The following is an 18,775-nucleotide window of genomic DNA, read 5'->3' on the forward strand; positions in this document are numbered from 1 at the left end:
AAAAATATTTTAAAAAATTCAATATATACTTTTTTAAAAATTTTATTAATTTATTTTAATTGGAGGCTAATTACTTTACAATATTGTAGTGGCTTTCACCATACATTGACACGAATCAGCCACGGGTATACTTCTTAAAAGAACACTAAACCAACTAAGAAAAGAACTTTCCAAACTCGATAAGCAATATTTATAAAAACTCTACAGCTAATACACTTAATGGTAAAAGGCTGAACTTGTACCCTCTAAGATATGGAATAAGGCAAGCATCTCCAATATCATCACTTCAATTCAGCTGTTCTAATTCAGCAATTCTAGAGTCCTACTAGTGCACTAAAGAAAGAAAATAAAATAAAAAGCAGACAGATTAGAAAGCAAAATAAAAATCTGACTCTCAGATAACATGATTATTGTATAAAACTGCTATAACATCTACAAAAACGTCACAAGAACTAAAAAGTTAATTTAAAAAGTTATGGAATACAAGATCAATTAAAAATCTATTGCATATCTATATAATAACAAGAAATAATCACAAATTTAAATTTTGAAGTTTTCATTTACAAAGCTTCAAAGAATGATAAAATACTTAGAGATAATCTGAAAAAAACTGTGTAAGATACGTGTACTGAACTCTACAGAATTTAGCCAATGAAAATTAAAGAAGTCAAAAATAAATTGGGAAATACACTGTGTCCATGGGTTAAAAGGCTCAATTTCATTAAGCTGTTACTCTCCTCAAAATTAAACTGTAGATACAAAGCAATCCCAATCATAATCCCTGCAGGGGTTTTTTTTGTTGGTTTTTTGTTTTTGTAGAATTGACTAGCTGATTCTAAAATTTATATGGAAATGCAAAGGACCAAAAAAGCCAAAACAACTTTGAGAAAGAACAAAAACTTTGAAGAGTCACACTACCTTACTTCAAGATTCATTATAAGCTACAGTAATCAATACAATAGTGCTAAGATAAACAGACTAACTGAACAGCAATGAGATTTCAGAAATATATTCAAACATACATTAACCATTGATTTTTGGCAGACACCATTCAATGGAGAAAGAATAGTATTTTCAACAAATAGTTCTAGAAAAAGACCCATAGTCATACGGAACATCATAAAGCAAACTTTAACCCATATTACACATCATGTACAAAAATGAATCAAAGTGGGTCACGGACCAATATGTACAGCCTAAAACTATAAACTTCTAGGAAAAAAGCAAAAGTATAATTTAGTTTCAAAAGTTAGCTACTTCATAAAAATTTAGGACATCTTTTCTTTGAAAGATACTGTTAAAAGAATGAAAAGACAATACACAGACAAGAGAAACTATTAGCAAATCACATATTTAATCAGGAATTTGTATTGACAATATTTAAGGAACTCTCTATGACTCCATATTAAGAAAACAAACCACCTAATAAAAACTGGGCAAAATATTTGAAAAGATACTTCCCAAAAAATCATATATAGACAGCAAATATGCATATAAGAAAGATACTCAACATCATTATTCATAGAGTAAATGCAAATTGCACTCATCTCACATGCTAGCAAATTAATGCTCAAAATTCCCTAAGCCAGACTTCAACAGTACCCGTGAACTTCCAGATATTCAAGCTGGATATAGAAAAGGCAGAGGAACCAGAGATCAAATTGCCAACATCCGTTGGATCATCAAAAAAGAAAGAGAGTTCCAGAAAAACATTTACTTCTGCTTTACTGACTGCACCAAAGCCTTTGATTGTGTGGAACACAACAAGCTGTGGAAAATTCTGAAAGAGATGGGAATACCAATCCACCTGACCTGCCTGCTGAGAAATCTGTATGCAGGTCAAGAAGCAACAGGTTAGAACCAGAAATGGAACAACAAAATGGTACCAAATCAGGAAAGGAGTACCTCAAGGCTGTATATTGTCACCCAGTTTCTATAACTTATATGCAGAATACATCATGCCAAATGCTAGGCTGGATGAACCACAAGCAGGAATCAAGATTGCAGGGACAAATACCAATAACTTCAGATACGCAGATGACACCACCCTTATGACAGAAAGTGAAGAGGAACTAAAGAGTCTCTTGATGAAAGTGAAAGAGGAGAGTGAAAAAGCTGGCTTAAAACTCAACATTGGGAAAACTAAGATCATGGCCCCTGGTCCCATCACTTCATGGCAAATAGATGGGAAAACAATGGAAACAGTGACAGACTTTATTTTCTTGAGTTCCACAATCACTGCAGATTGTGACTACAGCCATGAAATTAAAAGATTCTTGCTCCTTGGAAGAAAAGCTATGGCCAAACTTGACAGCATATTAAAAATCAGAGACATTACTTTGACAACAAAGATTCGTCTAGTCAAGGCTATAGTTTTTCCAGTAGTCATGTATGGATGTGAGAGTTGGATTATAAAAAAAGCTGAATGGTGAAGAATTGATACTTTTGAACTATTGTTGTTGGAGCAGATTCTTGAGAGTCCAAGACTGCAAGGAGATCAAATCAGTCAATCCTAAAGGAAATCAGTCCTGAATATTCATTGAAAGGACTGATGCTGAAGCTGAAACTCCAATACTTTGGCCACCTGATGAGAATAACTGACTCATTGGAAAAGACCCTGATGCTGGGCAAGATTGAAGGCAGAAGGAGAAGGGGAGGACACATGATGAGATGGTTGGATGGCATCACCAACTCGATGGGCATGAGTTTGAGCTAGCTCTGGAAGTTGATGATGGACGGGAAAGCCTGGTGTGCTGCAGTCCATGGGGTCACAAAGACTCGGACATGACTGAGCCACTGAACTGAACTGAAATACAAATTAAATTCACTTCTGTAGTGGCTCTGATGGTATGGAAACTGCCTGCAATGCAGGAGACCAGGGTTGAATTACTGGGTCGGGAAGATCTCCTGGAGAAAAGAATGGCAACCAACACCAGTATTCTCACCTGGAGAATTCCATGGACAGAGGAGCCTGCAGGCTATAGCCCATGGCATCTCAAAGAGTCACACACAACTGAGTGACTAACACTTTCACTTTCAAATGTAAATTAAGACCACAATAATATACCACTAAGCATCTATTAAAATAGTTAAAAAGATAAGCCATACCAACTCTTGCAAGGATGTGAATCAAAATCAACTGGTACTCTCATACTCTGTAGTGGGGATGTAAAATGGTGCAATCACATTGAAAAATAATTTGACAGGGTCATAAAAATTCCAGTATGCAACTACCACACGACTTAGCCAGTCCTCTCCTGAGTTTCTCAAGAAAAATAAAAACATACATCAAATTTTATATACTCTTATATTTAAGATGTGCCTCTTACAAGTCACTCACCAGTTCAGTTCAGTTCAGTCGCTCAGTAATGTCCAACTCTTTGCGACCCCATGGACTGCAGCATGCCAGGCCTCCCTGTCCATCACCAAATCCCAGAGTTTGCTCAAACTCATGCCCATTGAGTCAGTGATGCCATCCAACCATCTCATGCTCTGTTGTCCCTTTCTTCTCCTGCCTTCAATCTTGCTCGGCATCAGGGTCTTTTTCAATGAGTCAGTTCTTCCCATCAGGTGACCAATATTTTAGTTTAAGCTTCAGCATCAGTCTTTCAATGGATATTCAGGACCAATTTAATTTAGGATTGACTGGTTTGATCTCCTTGCAGTCCAAGGGACTCTCAAGAATCTTCTCCAACACCACAGTTCAAAAGTATCAATTCTTTGGCATTCAGCTTTGTTTGTAGTCCAACTCTTACATCCATACATGACTACTGGAAAAACCATACCTTTCACTAGATGGACCTTTGTTGTCAAATAAACATCTCTGATTTTTAATATGCTGTCAAGGTTGGTCATAGCTTTTCTTCCAAGGAGTAAGCATCTTTTAATTTCATGGCTGCAGTCACCATCTGCAGTGATTTTGGAGCCCAAAAAAATAAAGTTTGTCCCTGTTTTCATTGTCTCCCCATCTATTTTGCCATGAAGTGATGGGACCGGATGCCATGATCTTAGTTTTCTGAATGTTGAGTTTTAAGCCAACTTTTTCACTCTCCTCTTTCACTTTCAACAAGAGGCTCTTTATTTCCTCTTTGATTTCGGCCATAAGGGTGGTGTCATCTGTGTATCTGAGTTTATTGATATTTCTCCCTGCAACCTTGATTCCAGCTTGTGCTTCATTCAGCCCAGCTTTTCTCATGATGTATTCTGCATATAAGTTAAATAAGCAGGGTGACAATATACAGCCATGATGTACTCCTTTCCTGATTTGGACCCAGTCTGTTGTTCCATGTCCTGTTCCAACTGTTGTTTCTCAACCTGCATACAGATTTCTCAGGAGGCAGATAAGGTGGTCTGGTATTTCCATCTCTTTCAGAATTTTCCACAGTTTATTATGAGCCACACAGTCAAAGGATTTGGCATAGTCAATAAAGCAGAAGTAGATGTTTTTCTGGAACCCTCTTGTTTTTTTTGATGGTCCAAAGGATGTTGGCAATTTGTTCTCTGGTTCCTGTGCCTTTTCGAAATCCAGCTTGAACATCTGGAAGTTCATGTAGTGTTGACCCCTAGCTTGGAGAATTTTGAGCATTAATTTGCTAGCATGTGAGATGAGCGCAATTGTGCCATAGTTTGAGAATTCTTTGGCATTGCCATTCTTTGGGATTGGAATGAAAAACTGACCTTTTCCAGTCCTGTGGCCACTGCTGACTTTTCCAAATTTGCTGGCATATTGAGTGCAGCACTTAACAGCACTATCATATAAGATTTGAAAGAGCTCAAATTCCATCGCCTTCAGTAGCTTTGTCCGTAGTGATCCTTCCTAAGGCCTACTTGACTTCACATTCCAGGATGCCTGGCTCTAGGTGAATGATCATACCATCGTGATTATCTGGGTCATGAAGATCTTTTTTGTACAGTTCTTCTGTGTATTCTTGTCATTTCTTCTTAGTATCTTCTGCTTCTGTTAGGTCCATACCATTTCTGTCCTTTATTGAGCCCATCTTTGCATTAAATATTCCCTTGCTATCTCTAATTTTCTTGAAGAAATCTCTAGTCTTTCCCATTCTATTGTTTTCCTCTATTTCTTTGTACTGATCACTGAGGAAGGCTTTTTATTTCTCCTTCCTGTTCTTTGGAAATCTGCATTCAAATGGGTGTATCTTTCCTTTTCTCCCTTGTCTTTTGCTTTTCTTCTTTTCTAAGCTATTTGTAAGGCCTCCTCAGACAATCATTTTGCCTTTTTGCATTTCTTTTCTTGGGGATGGTCTTGATCCCTGTCTCCTATACAATGTCACGAACCTCTGTCCATACTTCTTCAGGCACTCTGTCTATCAGATCTAATCCCTTGAATCTATTTGTCACTTCCACTGTATCATGGTAAGTGATTTGATTTAGGTCATACCTCAATGGGCTAGTGCTTTTCCCTACTTTCTTCAATTTAAGTCTGAATTTGGCAATAAGGAGTACATGATCTGAGCCACAGTCAGCTCCTGGTCTTGTTTTTGCTGACTGTATATATCTTCTTCATCTTTGGCTACAAAGAATATAATCAATCTGATTTCGGTGTTGATCATCTGGTGATGTCTATGTGTAGAGTCATCCCTTGAGTTGTTGGAAGAGGGTGTTTGCTATGACCAGTGGGTTCTCTTGGCAAAACTCTGTTAGCTGTGGCCCTGCTTCATTTTGTACTTCAAGGCCAAATTTTCCTGTTACTCCAGGTATCTCTTGACTTCCTACTTTTGCATTCCAGTCCCCTATAATGAAAAGGACATCTTTTTTTGGGTGTTAGTTCTATAAGGTCTTGTAGGTCTTCATGGAACTGTTCAACTTCAGCTTCTTCAGCATTACTGACTGGGGCATAGACTTGGATTACTGTGATATTGAATGGTTTGCCTTGGAAATGGACAGAGATTGTTCTGTCATTTTTGAGATTGCACCCACATACTTCATTTTGGACTCCTTTGTTGACCATGCAGGCTACTCCCTTTCTTCTAAGGGATTCTTGCCCACAGTAGTAGATATAATGGTCATCTGAGTTAAATTCACCCATTCCAGTCCACTTTAGTTCACTGATTCCTAAAATGTTGATGTGCACTCTTGCCATCTCCTGTTGGACCACTTCTAATTTACCTTGATTCATGGACCTACCATTCTAGGTTCCTCTGCAATATTGTTCTCACAGCATTAGACTTACTCCTATTACCAGTCACATCCACAACTAGGTGTTGTTTTTGCTTTGGTTCTATCCCTTTATTCTTTCTGGAGTTATTTCTCCTCTGATCTCCAGTAGCATATTGGGCACATACTGACCTGGGGAGTTCATCTTTCAGTGTCCTATCTTTTTGCCTTTTCATACTGTTCATGAGGTTCTCAAGGCAAGAATACTGAAGTGGTTTGCCATTCCCTTCTTCAGTGGACCACGTTTTGTCAGAACACTCCACCATGACCCGCCCGTCTTGGGTGGCCCTACACGGCATGGCTCATAGTTTCATTGAGTTAGACAAGGCTGTGGTCCCTGTGATCAGTTTGATTAGTTTTCTGTGATTGTGGTTTTTATTTTGGGAGGCTGATGGATGAGTCGTTCATAGTTGTTTCTTTAATATGGCCTGATAATGTTTATCTTTCAAATGAAATATTTATTCCATTTTGCTTTAATAATTGTTACTGATAATATTTCTGCTTAAAGTTTTATTTTTAAAAATTTATTAGTAAAATCAAAACCTGGAAGCAACCTGAATGCCTATGAATGTGTGAATGGATAGAAAAACTGTTTTTGTTGTTCAATTGCTAAGATGTATCCCACTCTTTTGTGACCCCATTTAGCCTGCCAGGCTCATCTGTACATGGGATTTCCCAGGCAAGAATACTGGTGTGGGTTACCATTTACTTTTCCAGGGGATTTTCCCAACCCAGGGATCAAACCCACATCTCCTACATTGCAGGCAGTTTCTTTACCACTGAGTCATCAGGTAAGCCCATTATATTCACTACTCAGTGATAAAGACATACCTCCAACAGCATGGATGAATCCAAAAATATTCACACTAAATGAAAGCAGTCAGACAAAAAAAGAGTATAGGTTGAATACTTATATAAATTTCTAGAAAATGTTAATTAAATCTATAGTGACAGCAGATCAGTGTATATATGGGAAGGGCTAGGATAAGAGGAACGGATTATATGAGGTAAGAGAAAACTTTGAGGGATGCTGGCGTGTTCATTTTCTTTATTGTAGTGCACACAGGTATAAACATATTTCAAAATATTTAAAAGTGTACACTTTCTATGTAGCTTGCATGCACGCTTGCATGCTAAGTTGCTTCAGTTGTGTCCGACTCTTTGCAACCCTATAGACTGTAGCCACCAGGTTCCCTGTCCATGGGATTCTCCAGGCAAGAATACTGGAGTGGGTTGCCATGCCTTCCTCCAGGGGATCCTCCTGACCCAGGGATCAAACCCATATCTCTTAGGTATCGTGCATTGGTAGGTGGGTTCTTTACCACTAGCACCACCTGGGAAGCCACTATGCAGCTTAAGGCATGGCAATTATAACTTAATACAACCATCAAAAATTTTTAACTGCTAAGTATCAGAATTACATTCTAAATTTTGATACTATAGAAGTATAATTTCAAGTAGCATAGTATTTCTATATGTTTGAAATGAACAAATTTCTGAGTTTGATTTAAAATATCTCTTTATCTTGACTAACTAGAAAGATTTTATGCTAAGAATTAATCATAAACTTAATATTATTCCTTCCAAATCAAGATCCACTCTAAAGCAAAGTTTTACAGAAAAACTTATAAATTCTAAAACAAAATAAATAAATAGTGCCTGTAATTGCAATTTTGGGGCAGAAAATCATTCAAGTTGAAAATTATCATAATTGTAACCATGTTGTCCAGGTGTATTTTCATTCTGAGGGAGAAGATAATGATCAGCCTGTGAAAGACATTCATTCCCATCACTTGGTCCACACTTGGACAAGCTTTCCTACAAGAGGAATTAAAAAAATGTCCTATCAACAGCCAAATATCAGTCCCATCCTCACCTGACACAAAAAGATGTATCGTTTATTTTAGAAAGACACAGTTGCTTGATAGTATCTGTTACATCCTCATCAGGTAGTTATTATTTGCTTAGAGCAGTACTGAGTGGAAAGTCATAGCACCCTGTCAATTATTACACATACAATACCAAAACAGAGAGGGGTCAGCTGTCACTACTTATGCCCTCCAAAATGTGAAATGAGTATATGGAATGCCATTTGTTTTACTCTTCTGAATCATCACCTCCACTCTTAGAAACATCCTCTGTAATGTGAGTAGAGGTCAAGAAACTGAATGACAAATGCAGATGATATTAGTGTTCTTACTATTTCTAAGATCCAGCACATTATTTTGACTTTTAAGGTAGCAGTTATCACTTGTTGTTTAGTTGCTAAGTTATGTCCAACTCTTTGTGACCCCATGGACTATAGTCCGCCAGGCTCCTCTGTCCATGGAATTTTCCAGGCAAGAATACTGGAGTGCATTGCCATTTCCTTCTCCAGGGGATCTTCCCCACCCAGGGGTTGAACCTGTGTCTCCTGCAAAGGCAGGCATATTTGTAACACTAAGACCCCTAGGAAGCCAGTTATCACTTAACATTTCAGTACTCATTGTTCTATGAGCAGTCTCATAAAGATGTCTCTCTGTGGGTTAATTTCTAAATAATACTTTGTAACTCAGTGTCATTGGAAAGAAAAAAAATACTCTTGATAAAATTTTTAATCACCTTTTTTAACTATTAAATCATTGATATCACTTTTCCTTTCCATTGTATTATATGCATTTCTATTCCCAGGAATATATGTACACAGATGGTTGAAGAAAAATCAAGGACCTAAAATTCAGGTTATTTTAATCTAAAAATGTTACCAATTGAGTTACAGTGAGTCTGAGGCCAAACACAGTACAATAACATTAGAGTCATTGACCTAAGCCAAACAGCACTTTTCTCAAAATGTTTAGCACATTGGGACCATTCTTCACTAACACTAATAATAATTGCAGTTACCTATATAGAACTGACTAGATTGAAAGTAGAGTACTATTGAGTTAAGGAAGAGGTGGAAAGAATACACAGAAGAACTATACAAAAAAAATCCTCATGACCCAGATAATCATCATGGTGTGATCACTCACCTAGAGTCAAACATCCTGGAATGTAAAGTCAAGTGGGCCTTAGGAAGCATCACTACAAACAAAGCTAGTGGAGGTGATGGAATTCCAGTTGAGCTATTTCAAATCCTAAAAATGACGCTGTGAGAGTGCTGCACTCAATATGCCAGAAAATTTGGAAAACTCAGCAGTGGCCACAGGACTGGAAAAGGTCAGTTTTCATTCCAATCCCAAAGCAAGGCAATCCCAAAGAATGCTCAAACTACTGCACAATTGTACTCATCTCACAAGCTAGTAAAGTAATGCTCAAAATTCTCCAAACCAGGCTTCAACAATATGTGAACTGTGAACTTCCAGATGTTCGAGCTGGTTTTGGAAAAGGCAGAGGAACCAGAGATCAAATTTCAACATCTACTGAATCATCGCAAAATTAAGAGAGTTCAAGAAAAACATCTACTTCTGCTATATTGACTATGCCAAAGCCTTTGACGGTGTGGATCACCACACTGAGGAAAATTCTGAAAGAGATAGGAATACCAGACCACCTGACCTGCCTCTTGAGAAATCTGTATGCAGGTCAGGAAGCAACAATTTGAACTGGGCATGGAACAACAGACTGGTTCCAAATAGGAAAAGGAGTACATCAAGGCTGTATATCGTCACCCTCCTTACTTAACTTATATGCAGAGTACATCATGAGAAACGCTGGGCTGGAGGAAGCACAAGCTGGAATCAAGATTGCAGGGAGAAATATCAATAAACTCATATACACAGATGATACCACCCTTATGGCAGAAAGTGAAGAGGAACTAAAGAGCCTCTTGTTGAAAGTGAAAGAGGAGAGTGAAAAAGTTGGCTTAAAGCTCAGTATTCAGAAAACTAAGATCCGGTCCCATCACTTCATGGCAAATAGATGGGGAAACTATATCTTTATAGTATTTGAGAGAAATTGCATGCAATACAAGATCATCTGTACAGGCTCAGAGAACAGGAAACTTTGGGTAGTTAGTGGAGTTAGGGAGCACAATGCACTAAAGATTTTCTCTGTGTCCTAGACAGACCTACCATGCAATTCATGCATTCATGACAAGGTCTAACAAATGTCTACAAGTCATGAAGTAGTCAGGGACGTTTCAAATAAAATCTAGGCACTGCTCTAGTTTGTTCAGAGTTCAGAAAGTCAGTGGGAAACAAAATCACCAAGGTGGATTTTGGGAAGGGGATGCTGCACAGAAGGCTGGAATAAGAGAATGAGGCAGGGCTCCCTGTGATGCCTCCTGGAGATGAAGAGAAAGAGGAGACCTGACTGAACCCGGGCCCTGATCCCAGCGGGAGCGCTGACGGACTTACAGTGTGACGCTGTAACGCTAACTACGCACCTTCGAAATGACCACATCCCATCCTCGGGGAATCACTACCCCAGATGGATCTCTTGTGCTATGCCCTCAGAACAAAGCCAGCTACACCCAAAAGCTGAGCATGTGTGTGTCACTGCCAGCATCAGAAACAGACCAGTTCAGAGTGCAGGGAGGATTTTGAGCAATGCAAGTGATTAAGGGAAAAGCAAAATCAATTATCTTGTAAAGATTTAAATACACACACACACACACACACACACACACACACACACACACACACACATATATATATGTATATACACACACACATATATATATATGACTGCAACAGATTCCTGGGTAGAGAAACATAATTCCTAGGGGCAGTATGCCACTGGTCTATCTCCCTGTTCCTCCTTATGTTCCCTCTCATAGCTCTGGAGGTACTCTCTAATTAGCCAGCACTGTCCAACGCTGCCCTTGGAGGCTGAGAATCACAGTGTAGTATTTACATCATGTGCTATTTATTTGTTATAAGTCATCTGTTGAGGAAGAAGAATAGAACATCTTTAAGTTGAATTTTGTGATTATTAAAAATCTAGACAATGGTATGTGGGTCTCCATTTGTACTTGTGTGCGTGCTAAGCTGCTTTGGTCATGTCCAACTCTTTGTGACCCTATGGACTATATATAGCCCGCCAGGCTCCTCTGTCCATGGGATTCTCCAGGCAAGAAACTGCGGTGGGTTGTCATGTCCTCCTCCATCAACTGTACACATGTCCTCAAGTATCAGAGGCATTCACGTACAATTAGTACAACAGTTCTGCAGTGGGAGCACCATATGTATGGTAGAAACCAACACAACACTGTAAAGCAATTCTCCTCCAATTAAAAATAAATAAGTAAAAAGTAGTGGAGGGTATTTCTCTGCTGGCTTAAAAGGATGAAAAGGAGCCAATAGCAGGCAACAGAGAAAGCAGAAGGGTGACGAGGGCAAATGCCTTCGATACTGAGACCACATGGAAGTTCAGCAGCAACTCTAATAGTGTATGAGACCACTTCATTCACCAGTGACCATAAAGGGAAAATGAACTTACCTAAACCCCAAAACTAGGGTGCCTAACAGGAATCTGGGCAACATGTTAATGTGTGTGGGAATTATTTAAAATATTTTAGAGGGGATCCTGAGAAAGGCCTAGAACTTCTGCCAATTATATAGGTGAGGAGAACTCAGATTAACAAGATTTGAGATGTTGCTGTAAACTAGACACACTTGTTACCAGGAGGAAAAGCTGGAGATAAACCAAAGTATTTGGCTATGACCATAACAAAGATGTACATTTTTTATGTTTCATAAGAGGAAATCTTGACATTTCACATGAATGTTTTCACTAGGATTCACTATGTCCATGTGAATTAGGATGCCGAGGGGAAAAGCACACACACTATAACATTTTTTTTGTTGAAAAGGGCATACTGAAATCAAAAATTTGTCCAAGAGTGCCTAGTCCTTTGTCATCGCAACCTAATATCTCTATTAGATTGTGCTATGTTATCTACATCATTAATTAACTGTACTTTAACTTTTAATTAACTTTTCATAGTTTATTTCTTCTGAAACCTACAATGTGATGAATTGTTTATGTGAAAGAATTCTGAAATCCTAAGGTGTGATAGATGTGAAAAGTATCATTACTGACAAAGATTTTAATAACAGGACACTGTGACTTACGCTGATTTCCTGGCTAATGAATTTAAGATCTGTTTAGTTTTTATTAGGGGCAATAAAAATACTAATAATTTAAGAGATTGCAAAATACAGTCAGAAAAATGCAGCACCATTATTCTGATTCACTACTGCTCCAAATCAAATCAATGTAGCATCTATTATAAAAGGAGAGATTCTAACTGACATTGTTATCATATTTTGTCAAGATGCATCACTATTTGTTTGAAAAGATTATATATCTACACAGGGATTTTTAAAGACTATAATGTTTACTAGAAAATACTCATTTTTAAACACAGCATAATTATAGATAAATTAAGCTGAATAAAATGATTTATTAGGTGTTTTAGCAGAAAATACTCATGTTTCCAGTATTATCCAGCTGCTCACTATCTTTAGATAGTCATCAATTTTCAACAACTCTTTTTGGTAACTGAATGAAACTATAAAATAGAAATCTGAAATCTTGTCACTGTACGACAAAGCTTTGTTTTTTTATAAACATCAGATCAGATGTGGATTTAATTCAAAGAAGAGATGGAAGTAGAAAATGTTTTGATTGGGTTGTTTTCACTAAGCATACAAATATTTCATTGAAGACCTACTAATGCATACACGTTCTCTACATTAAATTTACGTGACACAGTATAAAAAGTATCATTTTCCCAGTGCAAATTACTTGACTAGATATACTTGATTGACCACTAGTGTTTTTAAATTTTGGTCGCTTTCCCCATCCCTACATACCAGCTACAAATTATGCCCATAAAAGAAGAGAAAATTTAAAACTTAGGAACTTTCAGGTATAATTCTAATCTTTGTATTTGGCCTGAGGAAATAACAGATATGTGATGAGTAATACTAAAAATAGCAAATCACACCTGAGAGCACTGGCTGAAACGGAATAAGCTGACTGCCAGCCTAATTGCTGATAGGACCTCTTCCCAATGAAGGTTTATCTTTTAAGCTTTTTTTGAAGATAGCCAGCAGTACCTAGGATCAGCTCCTTCAAGCCACCTTGTCAGCAGTCAGCTCTGCACAGGATTAAGGACAGGCTGAAGTGTCCCTAGGGAAGGAAACAGCATGCCACTTCTCAGCACGGTATCAGCCCTTGGGAACCTATTCTCCATCAGCAGGTCCAAGATTGATTAGATCTTCAAACTCTATGTAGTCAGTCGTGAGGGGCAGGCTTTACTGAGGCAGAGTTAGGAAGTATATATTGAAATTAGGAAGGTAATAAAAATAAATTGAAAAATATCATAGGAACTGTTGCAATTAAAGTTAATCTATTCACATCCAGGCATAATAAGTTTCATATAATACGCCAATAATTAATATACCACCAAATGCAAACTTCGTAAGATTGGAGAATTTTGTCTATTTTGCTTACTACTTAGATGGAAAGGTAGAGGTCCTTTCAGAAATGCAGAAATAATCACATGAGTTGACCTCAATGACACTGTGAGTACATACACTTACAAATTTCAAGAATAATTCAGAAATACACATATACATCTCTTCAACAGCCAATTATAATTACTGTGTATTCTATATTTGCAAATTTGTCTACCCGCTAAAATTTATCTACATCCCCTAAAGCAATACTTGAAGTACTTTCATAGACATGCATAGAGCTCTTCACATGTAAACAAGTAGCTTATTCACGGCTTATTTAGAACCACATTTTTTCAAGGTTTTTTGATGATGTGATTTTGTTGATGAGTTTTCTGTTTAAAATGGCCCTATAGTATAGTGCTTAAGCATTGTCTAGGGTTCATAAGTGCAAGAAAGCTGTGATGTGCCTTACAGAGAAAATATATGTGTGGGATGAACTTCATTCAGGTATGAATTATAGTGTTCTTAACCAGGAGTTCAATGTTAGTGAACCAACAATAGAGTGCATTCAGAAAAAGGAAGCAGAAATTTGCCCATTTGTATGTAGGATGTTCCAGAAAGTGCTAAAATAACATCTATATGTGTGATGAAACTATGGAAAAGCAGATAAATTTGTGAAGTTGTGAGCTGATAAATGAATTTAAAGGAAAAAAAAAAGCATAGTGGACAGCCTTTGTGAGGCTCAAAGCGAAAGAAAATTATAGTCATGTTATCTAGGAAAATGCTAAGTCCTTCTCTGCTAGTGCTGGCTGTCTCATATTTCAAATGGTGATATGGTAAGGAAAGTGTTAAATACACAGGTAAAACAGGTTCCAATCAGGAGAGTACAGAAGAAATTTTTAAGTATCTGCAAGTGATTTACAGAATAGTAGATTTTCAAAGCTGATAAGACTTACAAGGATACTGGCAACTTAACCTATATAACACAAATGGCTTCCAAATCCTCTCTCTTTAAATCATTCAAAAATATGCAATGAATTATTTGTAAGAAATGTATATTAAATAAGGTATCTGTAAACAGAAGCACACATAAAACAAGGTTATATATTATTTAATTGATAAAAGTTGTGTGACCAGAGGCTCACAGGAACTTAATCCTCTATTTCCCATGCCAGTTTATGCAATGTTCATGACAATTTTATAGAACTTAACTACCATTAATAAATAGAATTGTGTGTCCATATAGATATATACAGGGCTTCCCAGGTGGCTCAGTGGTAAAGAACATGCCTACCAATGCAGGAGATACAGGAGATGTGGGTTCGATCCCTGGATCTGGAAGATCCCCTGGAGTAGGAAATGGCAACGCACTCCAGTATTCCTGTCCGGAAGTCTATGGACAGAGGAGCCTGGCAGGCTATAATCCATAAGGTCACAGATAATCAGACACAGCTGTATACACACACAAACACATATATACAACTGATACTATATGTTTATAGTATACACATTCTCTCTCTCTCTCTCTCTCTCTCTCTCTCTATATATATATATATATATATATATATATATATATCTTCTCCCCTAGTGGCTCAGACAGTAAGGAAGTAGGAAACCTGGGTTCGATCCCTGGGTTGGGAAGATTCCTTGGAGGAGGGCATAGCAACCCACTCCAGTATTCTTGCCTGGAGAATCCCCTGACAGCCTGGTGGGCTAAAACCATGGGGTTGCAAAGAGTCAGACACAAATGAGCAACTAAGCACAGCATATATGTATATATATATACACACACACACACACACGGGGGCTTCCCTTGTAGCTCAGTCGGTAAAGAGTCTGCCTGCAATGCAGGAGACCCAGGTTCAATCCCTGGTTAGGGAAGATCCCCTGGAGAAGGAAATGGCAACCCACTCCAGTATTCTTGCCTGGAGAATCCCAAGGACAGAGGAGCCTGGCAGGCTACAGTCCATGGGGTTAAAAGAGTCAGACACAAATTAACAACTAAATCACCATATATATACATGTATGTGTGTACACACACACACACACACACACACACACACACACATACATACATACACACAGACAAATGTTTTGTGTGTGTGTGTGAGAGAGAGAGACAAATAGACTCAGGCCAGTAGAATTGGATATTTAAACCACATAAACGATGTTATGATAATATGTGAAAGAAAATCTGTGCATATTTCTTTCTTTGATGTTGGCAATCGTTGGTGTCTTCCCGGATATCAGAATCAATCCCCCTCTTTTTTGTGCTCCTTGAATTCAGGGCTAAACAGGACAGGCTTGCTCCTTGAAATGTGTTGATAAAGCTAGTCAGAGAAATGTTACAAAGTTGACATTACTTGCTATAGGTTCTGCCTTAATCTGTAAAAAGTAATACTTTTGGTGCTGCTATAGATCTTTTTTAATACCCCTTGTACTAGGCACTCAAGATGTAGAAATTCTATCTGCAGTGTGGAAATAAGCAGACTACCAAATGAGAACAATCAGAGACTATTTTCAGAGCTGGCTATAACAAGGGAGTCAGCCACCATAACATGCATGTTAGGCCAAATAATGACCCCCTACAAAGATCTTACATTAGCCAAGGTCTTCACAGAAACAAAACCAATAGAAGATACAGATCTAGCTAGATGGAGAAGGATATGGGCATATAGATAGGTATATTATATATATATATATATTTACACACATATAGAGGGAGATTATAATAAGGACTTGGATCACTCAGTAACCGTGAGATAACTACAAAAATTTGGCCAAGAAGCCCCAAGATCTTTAGCTGGCAAGCTAGAGGCCAAGAGAGCCAATGGCAAAATTTCTAGTCCAAAGACAGAAGGCGAATGTCCCACTCAAACAATAAGGCCAGCAAAGTTCCTTACTGGCTTCCTTGTTTGATTCAGATTTCCTACTGAATGGATGAGAAACATCCACATTAGGAATGGCAATCTATTTTACTAAATCTGCTGAGTCAAATGTTAATCTCATCCAAAAACACTCTCATGAACACACAGAAAATAATGTTTGGCCACATATCTGGCAACCCCATGGCCCAGTAAGACTGACACATCACAGTGACCATGAATTAAATTCAAAATCATGAAAAACAACATGCTCATTTTCTAAAATTTTAAATTTACATAGTGAAACAATCATAGTCCACCATGAAATTTACAGTAGTTTCTTAAAAAAAAAAAAAAGAAGGATAGTAGTTAGGAAAGTAAAAGATTCCAACAAAATATTTTTAACACAGATTCTTTCAAGATCTGAATATACAAACTTGAACTAATTGTAATAATTTTAAAAACTCTGTTATTTAGAATAAAAGATAATTACATATATGATATGAATATAATAACTGTCAATAAACTTGCAGTTTGGGGAAAACCACATGAATTACTTAAGTAAGATTTTTTCTACATGTTTCTGAATACTAAACATAAAAGAGAAAAAGAGGTATTCATATTTAACTATTTTATTTATAACTCTTCAATGATTAAAGAAATTGATTTTGACCAGAATAATTATAATGAATCATCCCACAGGAAGAAATTAGTCAGCATCTGTGATCTTTTTGGCTCACATTAGAAAAACAATTAAGTAGTAACTTGTTTGCCCTTATGCTTAATAATATTACACATTGTTGTGTTCTCACAAACAGGGGCTAAATAATAAGCCATGTTAACAAAAGCTTTATCTATCTAAAACTCTAAATATTTTTGGTTGTTTTCTTAGGGGGTGTGTCTGAGTGTATTTAAAGACAGATTAATAGAACAGTTAGTCATTTTACTGAAAAATCTATTTAAAAACAAAATCTTATCCTTGATAAAAAGTGCGTGCATATATGGTGAAAGGTAAATACATTTAAATAAAATGCATGTGTGTACATTAGCTCTCTACAAACTGTTAGTTGCACTTAAAATTACAAATAAAAATGTAACTGTAACTCCAAAAATTATTCCAATTCACAGCAGAGATTTTATGCCTCACGAATCAGAACCTTTTTTATTTATCCCTCATACATTTTTATTACTTTATTAGGAATGTAACAGGGTGAAACAGTACACAAGTTGTTAGGCTTTGTTAACAAGCCATGGTAAGCTTATATTTCAGCTCCATGAGGCTTCTGTAGTTTTGGAGGCTTCTGTAGTTTTGGCTTTTTTCAAGCCTTCTGATACTCTGTGCATTACAGACCATATTTGATTAAGAAAAGCATGTTCTTGAACATCTGTCTGTTTAGTTACATTCAAACTGCCCCTTATGGATATATTTTCTTGGACTCTTTCTATTTTTGATGGGTGAAAAGGGGAAAAAATATACTCTCTAAGGTCACTAGAATTCATTAAATACAGCTGACGATGTTATGTACAGGGGGAAATAAATCTTCCCAAGTTTGCATACAACATTATATTCACAAAATATTGGTTTACTGCTAAAGGAATCAAGAGAAATGCCAAGGGAACGTGGTTATAAATGGTGAGAGATGCCTCTCTGCTAGTGTGGCCCTCTGTAGTCACATGATGCCAGAATGTAAATCAGGTAATCCATCCCTCAGGGAACTGAGCAGAAGTCAAATCATGTGGGAGGGCCAAGCAGGACAGATTTAATTATGAAGGCTGCAGAGGAAAATTCACGTAATCGCCTAAAATTTTATTTTGCCCAGTTAAGCTCTTGTTACTTTCAAGGCTCACTCACCGGTGAGGAAGAGTTCCCAAAAGATTAACACAATTTATCTCAACCTCAAAGCAAGACTGGGATCACATGCATCTAGTCACTAGTGCTGACACTAAACAGGGCTAAAGTAGGTAGAAGTAGCATTGACTGAAAGAAAAGTCCTCAAGCATTTAGGCTCCTTTAAAAGTGTAATGGTTGTGAAGTGATTAAAATAAATAAATAAATAAACTTTTTAAAAACATGAATAAACAAAGTGTAATGGTAATCTACATATAGTTTTATGGGACTAGCAGTTAGTCTTTGAGTACAAGGATAACTTATTTTTTAATTAAATGTCAACTGCTCAGTGATATTTACCATGGAAACCCTATTTAAAATTTTAATTCTGATGCCCACACCCTGATTTTTAACATTAACTTATTATCTTATACTATATTACTTAAGTGGACTTCCCTGGTGGCTCAGATGGTTAAGATTCTGCCTGCAAGGCAGGGGACCTGTGTTTAATCCCTAGGTCG

The 18,775-nt window shown here is 37.3% G+C and overlaps 1 protein-coding gene and 1 non-coding gene across 6 annotated transcripts in view; one reads left to right on the forward strand and one right to left on the reverse strand.

The window, feature by feature from the left end:
- The window catches only part of LOC145504489 (uncharacterized), a 205,581-nt gene that overhangs the window by 137,984 nt on the left and 48,822 nt on the right, over nt 1–18,775 (reverse strand). The gene's annotated exons all lie outside the window — the stretch shown is intronic.
- On the forward strand, nt 15,372–15,443 carry TRNAC-GCA (transfer RNA cysteine (anticodon GCA)). Its single transcript has one exon. It is a non-coding gene; the product is annotated as a tRNA-Cys (tRNA).

The sequence above is a fragment of the Giraffa tippelskirchi genome, chromosome 1 (assembly GCF_054371585.1).
Source record: "Giraffa tippelskirchi isolate mGirTip1 chromosome 1, T2T-mGirTip1v1.2.pri, whole genome shotgun sequence".
In the NCBI taxonomy this organism is placed as follows: domain Eukaryota; kingdom Metazoa; phylum Chordata; class Mammalia; order Artiodactyla; family Giraffidae; genus Giraffa; species Giraffa tippelskirchi.